The sequence below is a fragment of the Hyperoodon ampullatus genome, assembly GCF_949752795.1.
Source record: "Hyperoodon ampullatus genome assembly, contig: SUPER_X_unloc_1, whole genome shotgun sequence".
Taxonomy (NCBI): domain Eukaryota; kingdom Metazoa; phylum Chordata; class Mammalia; order Artiodactyla; family Ziphiidae; genus Hyperoodon; species Hyperoodon ampullatus.
The window spans coordinates 6,983,468-7,000,829 of record NW_027641097.1 but is presented as its reverse complement, the minus strand read 5'-3'; positions in this window follow the sequence as shown (position 1 = coordinate 7,000,829).

Below are 17,362 nucleotides of genomic sequence, written 5' to 3'. Positions count from 1 at the left end.
AATATCATGTAACATTGTGATAAGAAGTGTCAAGGAGCATTGTGATGACAAGGACTTGGAGAATTGTGATGACATGGGACATGGAGCATTGTGATGACCAGGGCATGGAGCATTGTGATGGCAACTGTATTGAGCATTGTGATGACAATGGTCAAGGAGTATTGTGAATAGAAGGCCATGAATAATTGTGAAGATGAGCGTCATGGGGCGTTGTGATGACAAGTGTTATGGAACATGGTGATCACAAGGGTTTGGAGCATTGTGATGACAGAGGTCATGGAGCATTTTGATTTCATTTTGATGACAATAGCATGAAGCATTATGATGATGGGCATGGTGCACTTTGCTGACATGGTTCATGGAGCATTGAGATGAAAAGGGGCATTGAGCATTGTGATTACAGGGGTCTGGGAGAATTGTGATGACAAGGGCATGGAGCATCGTGAATGAGAAGGCCATGGAGCATTCTGTTGACATGCGTCATGGAGCTTTGTGATGACATGGGTCATGGAGCATTGTGCTGAGAAGCGCATGGAGCATTGTGATGACAAGGGTCATGGAGCATTGTGCTGACAAATTCATGGAACCTTGTGATGACAACGGTCACAGAGCATTGTGATGAAAAGTTCATGGAGCATTGTGGTGACAATGGTGACAGAGTCTTGTGATGACGATGTCAAGGACCATTGTGATGACAAAGGTCATGAAGCATTGTGATGACTGGAGTCACGGAACATTGTGATGACAAGGGTATGGAGCATTCTGATGACAGGGGCATGGTGCATTGGTCTGACAAGTTTCATGGTTTATTGTGATGACAGTGGGCAAGGCACATTCTGATGAGAAGAGCATGGAGCATTGTGATGAGAAGGTCATGGAGTACTGTCAAGAGAGGGGTCTGGGGGCATTGTGATGACATATGTCATGGTCCATTGTGATGACAATGGCATGGAGTATTGTGATGCCAAGTGTCATGTAGGAATGTGATGACAAAGTTAATGGAGCATTGTGATAACAGGGGTTTGGAGCATTGTGATGACAAGGGTCATGGAGCATTTTGATGACAAGGGCATGGAGGATTGTGATGACAAGGGCCATTGAGAATTTTGATGACAAGTTTCTGAAGCATTGTGATGAAAAGCACATGGAGCTTGCTATGAGAGGGGTCATGGAGCATTGCGATGACAAGTGCATGGAGAACTGTGATGACAAGAGCATGTAACATTGTGATGAGAAGTGTCTTGGAGCATTGTGATGGCAAGACCTTGGAGCATTGTGATGAGAAGACCATGGATAATTTTAATGACGAGCGTCATGGAGCACTGTAATGACAAGGGGCATGGAGCATTGTGATGACAGGTGTCATGGAGCATTGTGATGACAGGGATCATGGAGCATTGTGATGACAAGGGTCATGGAGCATTCTGATGACAAGCTTGTGGAGTATTGTGATGACAATGGCATGGAGCATTGTGATGAAAAAGGCATGGAGCCTTTTCATGACAGGGTTCAAGGAGCATTCTGACGAAAAGTGTCAGGGAGCATTGTGATGACAAGTGTATTGAGCATTGTGATGACAAAGTTCATGGAGCATTTTGATGACAAGGGCATGGAGTATTGTGATGACAGGCATCATGGTGCGTTGTGATGACAATTGTTATGGAACATTGTGATCACAAGAGTTTGGAGCATTGTGATGACACAGGTCATGGATCATTTTGATTTCAAGAATCACGGAGCATTGTGATGACAAGGGCATGAAACAATGTGATCCCAAGGGTCACGGAGGAGTGTGATGACACTGGTAAAGGAGAATTGTGATGACAATTGCATGGAGCATTGTGATGAAAAGGTCATGTAGCATTTTGCTGACAAAGGCATGGAGAATTGTGATGACAAGTGTCATGGAGCTCTGTGACGACAAGTGTCAAGGAGCATTGTGATTACAGGGGTCATGGAGCATTGGGATGACAAGCACATGGAACATTCTGATGACAAGTGGCATGGATCATTTTGATGACTGTGGTCATGTAGCATTGTGATGACACGGGTCATGGAGCTTTGTGATGAGAAGGTCGTGGAGCATTTGGCTGAAAATGTTCATGGAGTAATGTGATAACAGGGGTCATGGAGCATTGTCATGAGAACGGAATGGGGCAATGTCATGAGAAGGTCCTGGAGCATTGTGATGAGAGGGCCATGGAGCTTTGTGATGACAAGGGTCATGGGGCATACTGATGAAATGGTGCATGGAACATTGAGATTGCAGGGGTTTTGAAGCATTGTGATGACAAGGGCATGGAGTATTGTGATGAGAAAGCAATGGAGTATTCAGATGACATGCATCATGGAGCTTTATGATGACAAGGACATGGAGCATTGTGATTACAGGGGTCTTGGATCATTGTGATGAAAAGGGAATGGATCATTGTGATGAAAAATGCATGGAGCCTTGTCATGAAAGGGTTCAAGGAGCATACTGATGACAACTGTCAGGGAGCATTGTGATGATAAGTGTATTGAGCACTGTGAGGACAAAGATCATGGAGCATTGTGATAAGAAGTCCATGGATAATTGTGATGACCAGCCTCATGGGGCATTGTGATGACAAGTTGTTATGGAACATTGTGATCAGAAGGGTTTCGTGCATTGTGATGACAGTGGTCATTGAACGTTTTGATTTCATTGTGATGACAATAGCATGAAATATTATGGTGATGGACACGGTGCTTTGTGATGACATGGTTCATGGAGCATTGAGATGAAAAGGGGCATGGAGCATTGTAATTACAGGGCTGTTGGAGCATTGTGATGACAAGGGCATTTAGCATGGTGATGAGAAGGCCATGGAACATTCAGATGACATGCGTCATGGAGCTTTGTGATGACAAGGGCATGGAGCATTGTGATTACAGGGGTCTTGGAGCATTGTGATGACAAGTGTCATGGAGGCTTGTGATGACAAGGCCGTGGAACCTTCTGATGGCAGGGGTCATGGATCATTGTTATGACAGGGGTAATGGAGCTTTGTGATGACAAATGTCTTGGGGACTTTTGTTGACAAACACGTGGTGCATTGTGATGACAAAGGTCATGGAGCATTTTGATGACAAGGTCGTTGTGCATTGTGATGAGAATTTCAGGGAGCATTGTGATGAGAGTGTCTTGGAGCAAATTGATGAAAAGTGTCATGGAACATTTTGATAAGAGGGGTTATGGAACATTGTGATGACAAGGGCATGGAGTATTGTGATGAGGAGGCAATGGAGCATTCTGATGATATGCGTCATGGAGCTTTGTGATGAGAAGGACATGGAGAATTGCGATTACAGGGGTCATAGAGCATTGCGATGACAAGTGCATGGAGAATTCTGATGAAAATATCATGTAACATTGTGATAAGAAGTGTCAAGGAGCATTGTGATGACAAGGACTTGGAGAATTGTGATGACATGGGACATGGAGCATTGTGATGACCAGGGCATGGAGCATTGTGATGGCAACTGTATTGAGCATTGTGATGACAATGGTCAAGGAGTATTGTGAATAGAAGGCCATGAATAATTGTGAAGATGAGCGTCATGGGGCGTTGTGATGACAAGTGTTATGGAACATGGTGATCACAAGGGTTTGGAGCATTGTGATGACAGAGGTCATGGAGCATTTTGATTTCATTTTGATGACAATAGCATGAAGCATTATGATGATGGGCATGGTGCACTTTGCTGACATGGTTCATGGAGCATTGAGATGAAAAGGGGCATTGAGCATTGTGATTACAGGGGTCTGGGAGAATTGTGATGACAAGGGCATGGAGCATCGTGAATGAGAAGGCCATGGAGCATTCTGTTGACATGCGTCATGGAGCTTTGTGATGACATGGGTCATGGAGCATTGTGCTGAGAAGCGCATGGAGCATTGTGATGACAAGGGTCATGGAGCATTGTGCTGACAAATTCATGGAACCTTGTGATGACAACGGTCACAGAGCATTGTGATGAAAAGTTCATGGAGCATTGTGGTGACAATGGTGACAGAGTCTTGTGATGACGATGTCAAGGACCATTGTGATGACAAAGGTCATGAAGCATTGTGATGACTGGAGTCACGGAACATTGTGATGACAAGGGTATGGAGCATTCTGATGACAGGGGCATGGTGCATTGGTCTGACAAGTTTCATGGTTTATTGTGATGACAGTGGGCAAGGCACATTCTGATGAGAAGAGCATGGAGCATTGTGATGAGAAGGTCATGGAGTACTGTCAAGAGAGGGGTCTGGGGGCATTGTGATGACATATGTCATGGTCCATTGTGATGACAATGGCATGGAGTATTGTGATGCCAAGTGTCATGTAGGAATGTGATGACAAAGTTAATGGAGCATTGTGATAACAGGGGTTTGGAGCATTGTGATGACAAGGGTCATGGAGCATTTTGATGACAAGGGCATGGAGGATTGTGATGACAAGGGCCATTGAGAATTTTGATGACAAGTTTCTGAAGCATTGTGATGAAAAGCACATGGAGCTTGCTATGAGAGGGGTCATGGAGCATTGCGATGACAAGTGCATGGAGAACTGTGATGACAAGAGCATGTAACATTGTGATGAGAAGTGTCTTGGAGCATTGTGATGGCAAGACCTTGGAGCATTGTGATGAGAAGACCATGGATAATTTTAATGACGAGCGTCATGGAGCACTGTAATGACAAGGGGCATGGAGCATTGTGATGACAGGTGTCATGGAGCATTGTGATGACAGGGATCATGGAGCATTGTGATGACAAGGGTCATGGAGCATTCTGATGACAAGCTTGTGGAGTATTGTGATGACAATGGCATGGAGCATTGTGATGAAAAAGGCATGGAGCCTTTTCATGACAGGGTTCAAGGAGCATTCTGACGAAAAGTGTCAGGGAGCATTGTGATGACAAGTGTATTGAGCATTGTGATGACAAAGTTCATGGAGCATTTTGATGACAAGGGCATGGAGTATTGTGATGACAGGCATCATGGTGCGTTGTGATGACAATTGTTATGGAACATTGTGATCACAAGAGTTTGGAGCATTGTGATGACACAGGTCATGGATCATTTTGATTTCAAGAATCACGGAGCATTGTGATGACAAGGGCATGAAACAATGTGATCCCAAGGGTCACGGAGGAGTGTGATGACACTGGTAAAGGAGAATTGTGATGACAATTGCATGGAGCATTGTGATGAAAAGGTCATGTAGCATTTTGCTGACAAAGGCATGGAGAATTGTGATGACAAGTGTCATGGAGCTCTGTGACGACAAGCGTCAAGGAGCATTGTGATTACAGGGGTCATGGAGCATTGGGATGACAAGCACATGGAACATTCTGATGACAAGTGGCATGGATCATTTTGGTGACTGTGGTCATGTAGCATTGTGATGACACGGGTCATGGAGCTTTGTGATGAGAAGGTCGTGGAGCATTTGGCTGAAAATGTTCATGGAGTAATGTGATAACAGGGGTCATGGAGCATTGTCATGAGAACGGAATGGGGCAATGTCATGAGAAGGTCCTGGAGCATTGTGATGAGAGGGCCATGGAGCTTTGTGATGACAAGGGTCATGGGGCATACTGATGAAATGGTGCATGGAACATTGAGATTGCAGGGGTTTTGAAGCATTGTGATGACAAGGGCATGGAGTATTGTGATGAGAAAGCAATGGAGTATTCAGATGACATGCGTCATGGAGCTTTGTGATGACAAGGACATGGAGCATTGTGATTACAGGGGTCTTGGATCATTGTGATGAAAAGGGAATGGATCATTGTGATGAAAAATGCATGGAGCCTTGTCATGAAAGGGTTCAAGGAGCATACTGATGACAACTGTCAGGGAGCATTGTGATGATAAGTGTATTGAGCACTGTGAGGACAAAGATCATGGAGCATTGTGATAAGAAGTCCATGGATAATTGTGATGACCAGCCTCATGGGGCATTGTGATGACAAGTTGTTATGGAACATTGTGATCAGAAGGGTTTCGTGCATTGTGATGACAGTGGTCATTGAACGTTTTGATTTCATTGTGATGACAATAGCATGAAATATTATGGTGATGGACACGGTGCTTTGTGATGACATGGTTCATGGAGCATTGAGATGAAAAGGGGCATGGAGCATTGTAATTACAGGGCTGTTGGAGCATTGTGATGACAAGGGCATTTAGCATGGTGATGAGAAGGCCATGGAACATTCAGATGACATGCGTCATGGAGCTTTGTGATGACAAGGGCATGGAGCATTGTGATTACAGGGGTCTTGGAGCATTGTGATGACAAGGGTCATGGAGGCTTGTGATGACAAGGCCGTGGAACCTTCTGATGGCAGGGGTCATGGATCATTGTTATGACAGGGGTAATGGAGCTTTGTGATGACAAATGTCTTGGGGACTTTTGTTGACAAACACGTGGTGCATTGTGATGACAAAGGTCATGGAGCATTTTGATGACAAGGTCGTTGTGCATTGTGATGAGAATTTCAGGGAGCATTGTGATGAGAGTGTCTTGGAGCAAATTGATGAAAAGTGTCATGGAACATTTTGATAAGAGGGGTTATGGAACATTGTGATGACAAGGGCATGGAGTATTGTGATGAGGAGGCAATGGAGCATTCTGATGATATGCGTCATGGAGCTTTGTGATGAGAAGGACATGGAGAATTGCGATTACAGGGGTCATAGAGCATTGCGATGACAAGTGCATGGAGAATTCTGATGAAAATATCATGTAACATTGTGATAAGAAGTGTCAAGGAGCATTGTGATGACAAGGACTTGGAGAATTGTGATGACATGGGACATGGAGCATTGTGATGACCAGGGCATGGAGCATTGTGATGGCAAGACCGTGGAGCATTGTGATGAGAAGATCACGGATAATTATGATGAAGAACGTCATGGAGCACTGTAATGACAAGGGATATGGAGCATTGTGATTACAGGGGTCTCTCGAGCATTGTGATGACAAGGGCATGGAGCATTGTGATTACAGGGGTGTTGGAGCATTGTGATGACAAGGGTCATGGAGGCTTGTGATGACAAGGCCGTTGATCCTTGTGATGGCATTGGTCATGGAGCATTGTTATGACAGGGGTAATGGAGTATTGTGATGACAAGTGCATGGGGCATTGGCGTGAAAATTTTCATGGACTATTGTGATGAGAGTGGGCATGGAGCATTCTGATGACAAGGGCACGGAACACTGTGATACATAGATCATGCAGGATTGTAATGTCAATGGCATGGAGAATTGTGATGAGAAGGGTATCGAGCATTGTGATGACAAGCGTCATGGAGATTTGCTATGAAAAGTGAATGGAGCGATGTGATGAGAGGGTTCATGGAGCATTGTGATGACAATGGAATGGAGCATTGTGATGACAAGGGCATGGAACATTGGTCTGAAAATTTCATGGATTATTGTGATGAGATTCGGCATTGAGCATTGTGATGACTAACGCACGGAACACTGTGATACATGTGTCATGGAGGATTGTAATGACAAGGGCATGGAGCATTGTGAGGAGAAGAGTATCGAACATGGTGATGACAAGCATCATGGAGCATTGTGCTGACAAGGGCATGGAGCAATGTGATGAGAGGTTTCATGTAGCATTGTGATGAAATGGCAAGGAGCATTGTGATGCCAAGGGTCATGGAGCTTTGTGATGACAAAGGTCATGGACCATTTCGATGACAAGGTCGTGGTGCATTGTGATGAGAAGGGCAGGCAGCATTGTGATGACAGGGTCATGGAGCAAATTGATGAAAAGTGTCATGGAACATTTTGATAACAGGGGTTATGGAACATTGTGATGTGAGGGGTAATGGAGCATTTTGATGAAAAGGGTCATGGAGCATTCTGATGAAAAGGTGGATGGAGCATTGAGATTACAAGGGTTTTGAAGTATTGTGATGACAAGGGCATGGAGCATTGTGATGAGAAGGCAATGGAGCATTTTGATGACATGCGTCATGGAGCTTTGTGATGACAAGGACATGGAGCATTGTGATTACAGGGGTCTTGGAGCATTGTGATGAAAAGGGAATGGATCATTGTGATTAAAAATGCATAGAGCCTTGTCATGACAGGGTTAAAGGAGCATACTGATGACAACTGTCAGGGAGCATTGTGATGATAAGTGTATTGAGCATTGTGATGAGAAGTCCATAGATAATTGTGATGACCAGCGTCATAGGGCATTGTGATGACAAGTGTTATGGAACATTGTGATCAGAAGGGTTGGGTGCATTGTGATGACAGAGGTCATTGAGCATTTTGATTTCATTGTGATGACAATAGCATGAAATATTATGGTGATGGGCACGGTGCATTGTGATGACAGGGTTCATGGAGCATTGAGATGAAAAGGGGCATGAAGCATTGTGTTTACAGGGGTGTTGGAGCATTGTGATTACAAGGGCAAGGAGCATTGTGATGAGAAGGCCATGGAGCATTCAGATGACATGAGTCATGGAGCTTTGTGATGACAAGTACACGGAGCATTGTGATTACAGGGGTCTTGGAGCATTGTGATGACAAGGGTCATCGAGGCTTGTGATGACAAGGCTCTGGAAACTTGTGATGGCAGGGGTGATGGATCATTGTTATGACAGGGGTAATGGAGCTTTGTGATGACAAAGGTCATGGGGCATTTTGATGACAAGTGTCATGGAGCATTGTGCTGACAAATGCATGGAGCATTGTGATGACTAGGGACAAAGAGCATTGTGATGAAAAGTTCATGGAGCATTGTGGTGACAAAGATTACAGAGCCTTGTGTGAAGAGGGCATGGATCATTGGTCTGACAAGTTTCATGGAATATTGTGATGACAGTGCGCATGGATCACTGTGATGACAAGGGTCATGGAGTTTTGGATGACAAGGCCATGGAACTTTGTGATGGCAGGGGTCATGGAGCATTGTTATGACAGGGGTAATGGAGCATTGTGATGACAAGGGCATGGAACATTGGTCTGAAAATTTCATGGATTATTGTGATGAGTTTCGGCATGGAGCATTGTGAAGACTAGTGCATGGAACACTTGATACATGTGTCATGGAGGATTGTAATGACAAGGGCATGGAGCATTGTGATGAGAAGAGTATCGAGCATTCTGATGACAAGCGTCATGGAGCATTGTGCTGACAAAGGCATGGAGCATAGTGAAGACATGGGTAAAAGAGCATTTTGATGAAATTTTCATGGAGCATTGTGGTGACAAATTTCACAGAGTCTTTTGATGAAGTGGGCATGGACCAGGGTGATGACAAGGTACTGGAGCATTGTGATGAGAGGACCATGGAGCCTTTTGGTGACAATTCTCATGGAGCATTCTGATGAAAAGGGGCATGGAGCATTGTGATTACAGGGGTATTGGATCCTTGTGATGACAAGACCGTAGAACATTGTGATGGCAAGGTTCATGGAGCATGGTTATGACATGGGCAATGGAGGATTGTGATGACAAGGGCATCGAGCATTGGTCTGAAAACTTTCATGGATTACTGTGATGAGAGTGGGCATAGAGCATTGTGATGACAAGGGCACGGAACACTGTGATACATGGATCATGGAGGTTTGTAATGACAAGGGCATGGATCAATGTGATGAGAGGCTTCATGGAGCATTGTGATGACAAGGACATGGAGCAATGTGATGACAAGGGTCATGGAGCATTTTGAATACAAGATTCCCATATCATTGTGTTGTCAGGGGTCATGGAGCTCTGTGATGACAGTGGTCATGGAACATTGTGATGACAGGGTCATGGAGCATTGTGATAATAAGGTCATGGAGCATTGGGCTGAAAATGTTCATGGAGTATTGTGATGACAGGGTAATGGGGCACTGTGATGACAAGGTCCTGGGGCATTGTGATGAGAAAACCATGGAGCCTTGTGATGACAAGTCTCATGGAGCATTCTGATGAAAATGTGCATGGAGCATTGTGATTACAGGGGTCATGAAACATTGTGATGAAAATGGCATGGAGCACTGTGATGCCAATGGTCATGGAGTTTGTGATGACAAAGTTCATGGAGCATTTTGATGACAAGGTCGTGGTGCATTGTGATGAGAAGGGCAGGGAGCATTTTGATGACAGGGTCATGGAGCAATTTGATGAAAAGTATCATGGAATATTTTGATGACAGTGGTTATGGAACAGGGTGATGTCAGGGGTCATGGAGCATTGTGACGAAAAGGGTCATGGAGCATTTTGATGACAGGGGTTATGGGACATTGTGATGTCAGGGTTCATGGAGCATTGTGATGATAAGGTCATGTAGCATTGTCATGACACGGATCATGGAACATTGTGATGACAGGGGGGAGAGAGCATTTTAATGAGAAGTGCGTGGAGCATTGTGATGACAAGGTTTTTGGAGCACTGTAATGACAAGGATGTGGAGCCTTGTGATGACAAGCGCATGGCGCATTGTGATGACATGGGTTGTGGAGCATTGTGCTCACAAGCGCATGGAGCATTGTGATGACAAGGGTCATGGAGCATTGTGCTGACAAAGGCATGGAGCATGGTGATGACAAGGATCACAGAGCACTGTGATGAAAAGTTCATGGAGCATTGTGCTGAGAAAGGTCACAGAGCCCTTTGTGACGAGGACATGGACCATTGTGATGACAAATGTCATGAAGCCTTGTGATGACTGGAGTCACAGATCATTGAGATGACAGGGGTCTTGTAGCACTGTGATGACAAGGACATGGAGCATTGTGATGAGAAGGCCATGGAGCATTCTGATGACATGCATCATGGAGCTTTGTGATTAAAGCTCATGTAGCATTGTGATTACAGGGGTCTTGGAGCATTGTGATGAAAATGGTATGGATCATTGTGATCAAAAAGGCATGGAGCCTTGTCAAGACAGGGTTCAATGAGCATACTGATGACAAGTGTCAGGGAGCATGGTGATGACAAGTGTATTGAGCGTTGTGATGACAAAGGTCATGGAGCACTGTGATGAGAAGACCATGGATAATTGTGATGATGAGCGTCATGGGGCATTGTGATGACAGTGGTTATGGAACATTGTGATCACAATAGTTTGGTGCATTTTGATGACAGAGCTCATGGAGCATATTGATTTCATTGTGATGACAATAGCATGAAGCATTATGATGATGGACATGGTGCATTGTGATGACAGGGTCATGGAGCAATTTGATGAAAAGGGTCATGGAACATTTTGATGACAGTGGTTATGGAACATTGTGATGTCAGGGGTCTTGGAGCATTGTGATGAAAAGGGTGATGGGGCATTCTGATGACAGAGGATATGGAACATTTTGATGTCAGGGGTCATGGAGCATTGTGATGATATGGCATGTGGCATTGTGATGACAGAGGTCATGGAAAATTGTGATGACAGTGGTGAGGGAGTATTGTGATGACTACTGATGGAACATTGTGATATCAGTGGTGAGAAAGCATTTTGATGAGAAGTGCATGGAGCATTGTGATGACAAGTTTTATGGAGCATTGTGATGACAAGTTTTATGGAGCATTGTGATGACAAGGCTGTGGAGCATTGTGTTGACTATTGCATGGCGCATTTTGATGACATGGGTCATGGAGCATTGTGCTGAGAAGCGCATGGAGCATTGTGCTGACAAATTCATGGAACCTTGTGATGACAACGGTCACAGAGCATTGTGATGAAATGTTCATGGAGCATTGTGGTGACAATGGTCACAGAGCCTTGTGATGACGAGGTTAAGTACCATTGTGTGGACAAAGGTCATGAAGCATTTTGATGACTGGAGTCACGGAACATTGTGATGACAAGGGTATGGAGCATTCTGATGGCAGGGGCATGGTGCATTGGTCTGACAAGTTTCATTGTTTATTGTGATGACAGTGGGCAAGGCACATTCTGATGAGAAGAGCATGGAGCATTGTGATGAGAAGGTCATGGAGTACTGTGAAGAGAGGGGTCTGGGGGCATGTGATGACATATGTCATGGTCCATTGTGATGACAATGGCATGGAGTATTGTGATGCCAAATGTCATGTAGGAATGTGATGACAAAGTTAATGGAGCATTGTGATGACAGGGGTTTGGAGCATTGTGATGACAAGGGTCATGGAGCATTTTGATGACAAGGGCATGGAGGATTGTGATGACAAGGGCCATTGAGAATTTTGATGACAACTTCCTGAAGCATTGTGATGAAAAGCACATGGAGCTTGCTATTGCAGGGGTCATGGAGCATTGCGATGACAAGTGCATGGAGAACTGTGATGACAAGAGCATGTAACATTGTGATGAGAAGTGTCTTGGAGCATTCTGATGGCAAGACCTTGGAGCATTGTGACGAGAAGACCATGGATAATTTTGATGACGAGCGTCAGGGAGAACTGTAATGACAAGGGGCATGGAGCATTGTGATGACAGGTGTCATGGAGCATTGTGATGACAGGGATCATGGAGCATTGTGAATGACAAGGGTCATGGAGCATTCTGATGACAAGCTTGTGGAGTATTGTGATGACAATGGCATGGAGCATTGTGAGGAAAAGGGCATGGAGCATTGTGATGAAAAAGGCATGGAGCCTTTTCATGACAGGGTTCAAGGAGCATTCTGATGAAAAGTGTCAGGGAGCTTTGTGATGACAAGTGTATGGAGCATTGTGATGACAAAGTTCATGGAGCATTTTGATGACAAGGGCATGGAGTATTGTGATGACAGGCATCATGGTGCGTTGTGATGACAATTGTTATGGAACATTGTGATCACAAGAGTTTGGAGCATTATGATGACACAGGTCATGGATCATTTTGATTTCAAGAATCACGGAGCATTGTGATGACAAGGGCATGAAACAATGTGATCCCAAGGGTTACGGATGATTGTGATGACACTGGTAAAGGAGAATTGTGATGACAATTGCATGGAGCATTGTGATGACAAGGTCATGTAGCATTTTGCTGACAAAGGCATGGAGAATTGTCATGACAAGTGTCATGGAGCTCTGTGACGACAAGCGTCAAGGAGCATTTTGATTACAGGGGTCATGGAGCATTGGGATGACAAGCACATGGAACAGTCTGCTGACAAGTGGCATGGATCATTTTGATGCCAGTGGTCATGTAGCATTGTGATGACATGGGTCATGGAGCTTTGTGATGAGAAGGTCATGGAGCATTTGGCTGAAATTATTCATGGTGTACTGTGATGACAGGTGTCATGGAGCATTGTCATGAGAAGGGAATGGAGCAATGTAATGAGAAGTTCCTGGAGCATTGTGATGAGAGGGCCATGGAGCCTTATGATGACAAGGGTCATGGAGCATACTGATGAAATGGTGCATGGAGCATTAAGATTGCAGGGGTTTTTAAGCATTGTGATGACAAGGGCATGGAGTATTGTGATGAGAAAGCAATGGAGCATTCTGATGACATCCGTCATGGAGCTTTGTGATGACAAGGACATGGAGCATTGTGATTACAGGGGTCTTGGAGCATTGTGATGAAAAGGGAATGGATCATTGTGATGAAAAATGCATGGAGCCTTGTCATGACAGAGTTCAAGGAGCACACTGATGACAACTGTCAGGGAGCATTGTGATGATAAGTATATTGAGCATTGTGATGACAAAGGTCATGGAGCATTGTGAGAAGAAGTCCATGGAAAATTGTGATGACAAGTTGTCATGGAACATTGTGATCAGAAGTGTTTGGTGCATTGTGATGACAGTGGTCATTGAGCGTTTTGATTTCATTGTGATGACAATAGCATGAAATATTATTGTGATTGACACGGTGCATTTTGATGACAGGGTTCATGGAGCATTGTAATGAAAAGTGGCATGGAGCATTGTGATTACAGGGCTGTTGGAGCATTGTGGTGACAAGGGCATGGAACATGGTGATGAGAAGGCCATGGAGCATTCTGATGACATGCGTCATGGAGCTTTGTGATGACAAGGGTTTGGAGCATTGTGATTACAGGGGTCTTGGAGCATTGTGATGACAACGGCAAGGAGCATTGTGATGAGAAGGCCTCGGAGAATTCTGATGACATGCGTCATGAATCTGTGTGATGACAAGGGCATGGAAAATTGTGATTACAGGGGTCATGGAGGACTGTGATGACAAGGGTCATGGAGCCTTGGATGACAAGGCCGTGGAACATTGTGATGGCAGTTGTCATGGAGCATTGTTATGACAAGGGTAATGGAGCATTGTGATGACAAGGGCATGGATCATTAGTCTGAAAATTTCATGGATTATTGTGATGAGATTCGGCATGAAGCATTCTGATGACTAGGGCACGGAACACTGTGATACATGTGTCATGGGGGATTGTAATGACAAGGGCATGGAGCATTGTGATGAGAAGAGTATCGATCATTGTGATGACATGCGTCATGGAGCATTGTGCTGACAAGGGCATGGAGCTATGTGATGAGAGGTTTCATGTAGCATTGTGATGAAATGGAATGGAGCATTGTAATGCCAAGGGTCATGGAGCTTTGTGATGACAAACGTCATGGAGCATTTTGATGACAAGGTCGTGGTGCATTGTGATGAGAAGGTCAGGGAACATTGTGATGACAGGGTCATGGAGCAAATTGATGAAAAGTGTCATGGAACATTTTGATTACAGGGGTTATGGAACATTGTGATGTCATTGGTCATGAAGCATTTTGATGAAAAGGGTCATGGAGCATTCTGATGAAAAGGTGCATGGAGCATTGTGATTACAGGGGTTTTGAAGCATTGTGATGACAAAGGCAAGGAGCATTGTGATGAGAAGGCAATGTAGCATTCTGATGACATGCGTCATGGAGCTTTGTGATGACAAGGACATGGAGCATTGTGGTGACAAAGGTCTCAGAGCCTTGTGTGACGAGGGAATGGACTATAGTGATGACAATGGTCCTGAAGCAGTGTGATGACTGGAGTCACGGAGCATTGTGATGACAGGGGTCATGGAGCATTGTGATGACAAGGGCATGGTGCATTGTGATGACAGGGGCATGGAACATTGGTCTGACAAGTTTCATTGATTATTGTGATGACAGTGGGCATGGCGCATAGTGATGACAAGGGCATGGAACATTGTGGTGACAAGGTCTGGGGTATTGTGAAGACAGGTGTCAGCGACCATTGTGATGACATATGTCATTGACCATTGTGATGACAATGGCATGGAGCTTTGTGATAACAAGTGTCATGGAGGATTGTGATGACAAATGTAATGGAGCATTTTGATGACATGGGCTTGGGACACTGTGATGACAAGGGTCATGGAGCAATGTGATGACAAGTGCATGGAGCATTGTGATGACAAGGGCCATTGAGAATTTTCATGACAACTTCGTGAAGCATTGTGATGACAAGTGCAAGGAGCTTACTATGACAGGGGTCATAGAACATTGCAATGGCAAGTGCATGGAGAATTGTAATGACAAGATCATGTAACATTGTGATAAGAAGTGTCATGGTGCATTGTGATGACAAGGACGTGGAGAATTGTGATGACATGGGACATGGAGCATTGTGATGACCAGGGCATACAGCATTGTGATGGCAAGACAGTGGAGAATTGTGATGAGAAGATCACGGATAATTGTGATGACGAGCGTCATGGAGCACTGTAATGACAAGGGGCATGGAGCATTGTGATTAGAGGGGTCTTGGAGCATTGTGATGGCAAGGGAATGGAGCATTTTGATGAGAAGGCCATGGAGCATGCTGATGACATGCGTCATGAATCATTGTGACGACAAGGGCATGGATCATTGTGATTACAGACGTCTTGGAGCACTGTGATGACCAAGGTCATGGAGCCTTGGATGACAAGGCCATGGAACATTGTGATGACAGTGGTCATGAAGCATTGTTATGACAGTGGTAAGGGAGCATTTTGATGACAAAGGCATGGAACATTGGTCTGAAAATTTCATGGATTATTGTGATGAGATTCGGCATGGAGCATTGTGATGACTAGGGCATGGAACACTGTGATACATGTTTCATGGAGTATTGTAATGACAAGGGCATGGAGCATTGTGATGAGAAGAGTATCGAGCATTGTGATGACAAGCGTCATGGAGGATTGTGCTGAAAAGGGCATGGTGCAATGTGATGAGAGGTTTCTTGTAGCATTGTGATGAAATGGCATGGAGCATTGTGATGACAAGTGTCATGGGGCTTTGTGATGACAAAGGTCATGGAGCATTTTGATGACAAGGTCGTGGTGCATTGTGATGAGAAGGGCAGGGAGCATTGTGATGACAAGGGTCATGGAGCATTGTGCTGACAAAGGCATGGAGCATCGTGATGACAAGGGACAAAGAGCATTTTGATGAAAAGTTCATGGAGCATTGTGGTGACAAAGATCACAGAGCCTTGTGTGAAGAGGTCATGGATCATTGGTCTGACAAGTTACATGGATTATTTTGATGACAGTGGGCATGGAGCATTGTGATGACAAGGGCATGGAGCATTGTGGTGACAAAGGTCACAGAGCCTTGTGTGACGAGGGCATGGACCATTGTGAGGACAAAGGTCATGAAGCATTGTGATGACTGGCTTCACGGAGCATTGTGATGACAGGCGTCATGGAGCATTGTGATGACAAGGGCATGGAGCATTGTGATGACAGGGGCATGGAACATTGGTCTGACTAGTTACATGGATTACTGTGATGACAGTGGGCATGGCACATTGTGATGACAAGGGCATGGAACATTGTGATAACAAGGTCAAGGAGTACTGTGAAGACAGGTGTCAGGGAGCATTGTGATGACATATGTCATTGTCCATTGTGATGACAATGGCATGGAGCATTGTGATACCAAGTGTCATGGAGGATTGTGATGACAAAGGTAATGGAGCATTTTGATAACAAGGGCTTGGGACATTGTGATGACAAGGGTCATGGAGCATTGTGATGACAAGGGCCATTGAGAATTTTGATGACAACGTCGTAAAGCATTGTGATGACAAGCGCATGGAGCCTGCTATGACAAGGGTCACAGAGCATTGCGATGACAAGTGCCTGGAGAATTGTGATGAAAAGATCATGTAACATAGTGATAATAAGTGTCATGGAGCATTGTGATGACAAGGACGTGGAGAATTGTGATGACATGGGACATGGAGCATTGCGATGGCAAGACCGTGGAGCATTGTCATGAGAAGATCACGGATAACTGTGATGACGAGCGTCATGGAGCACTGTAATGACAAGGGGCATGGAGCATTGTGATTACAGGGGTCTTGGAGCATTGTGATGACAAGGGCATGGAGCATTGTGATGAGAAGGCCATGCAACATTCTGATAAC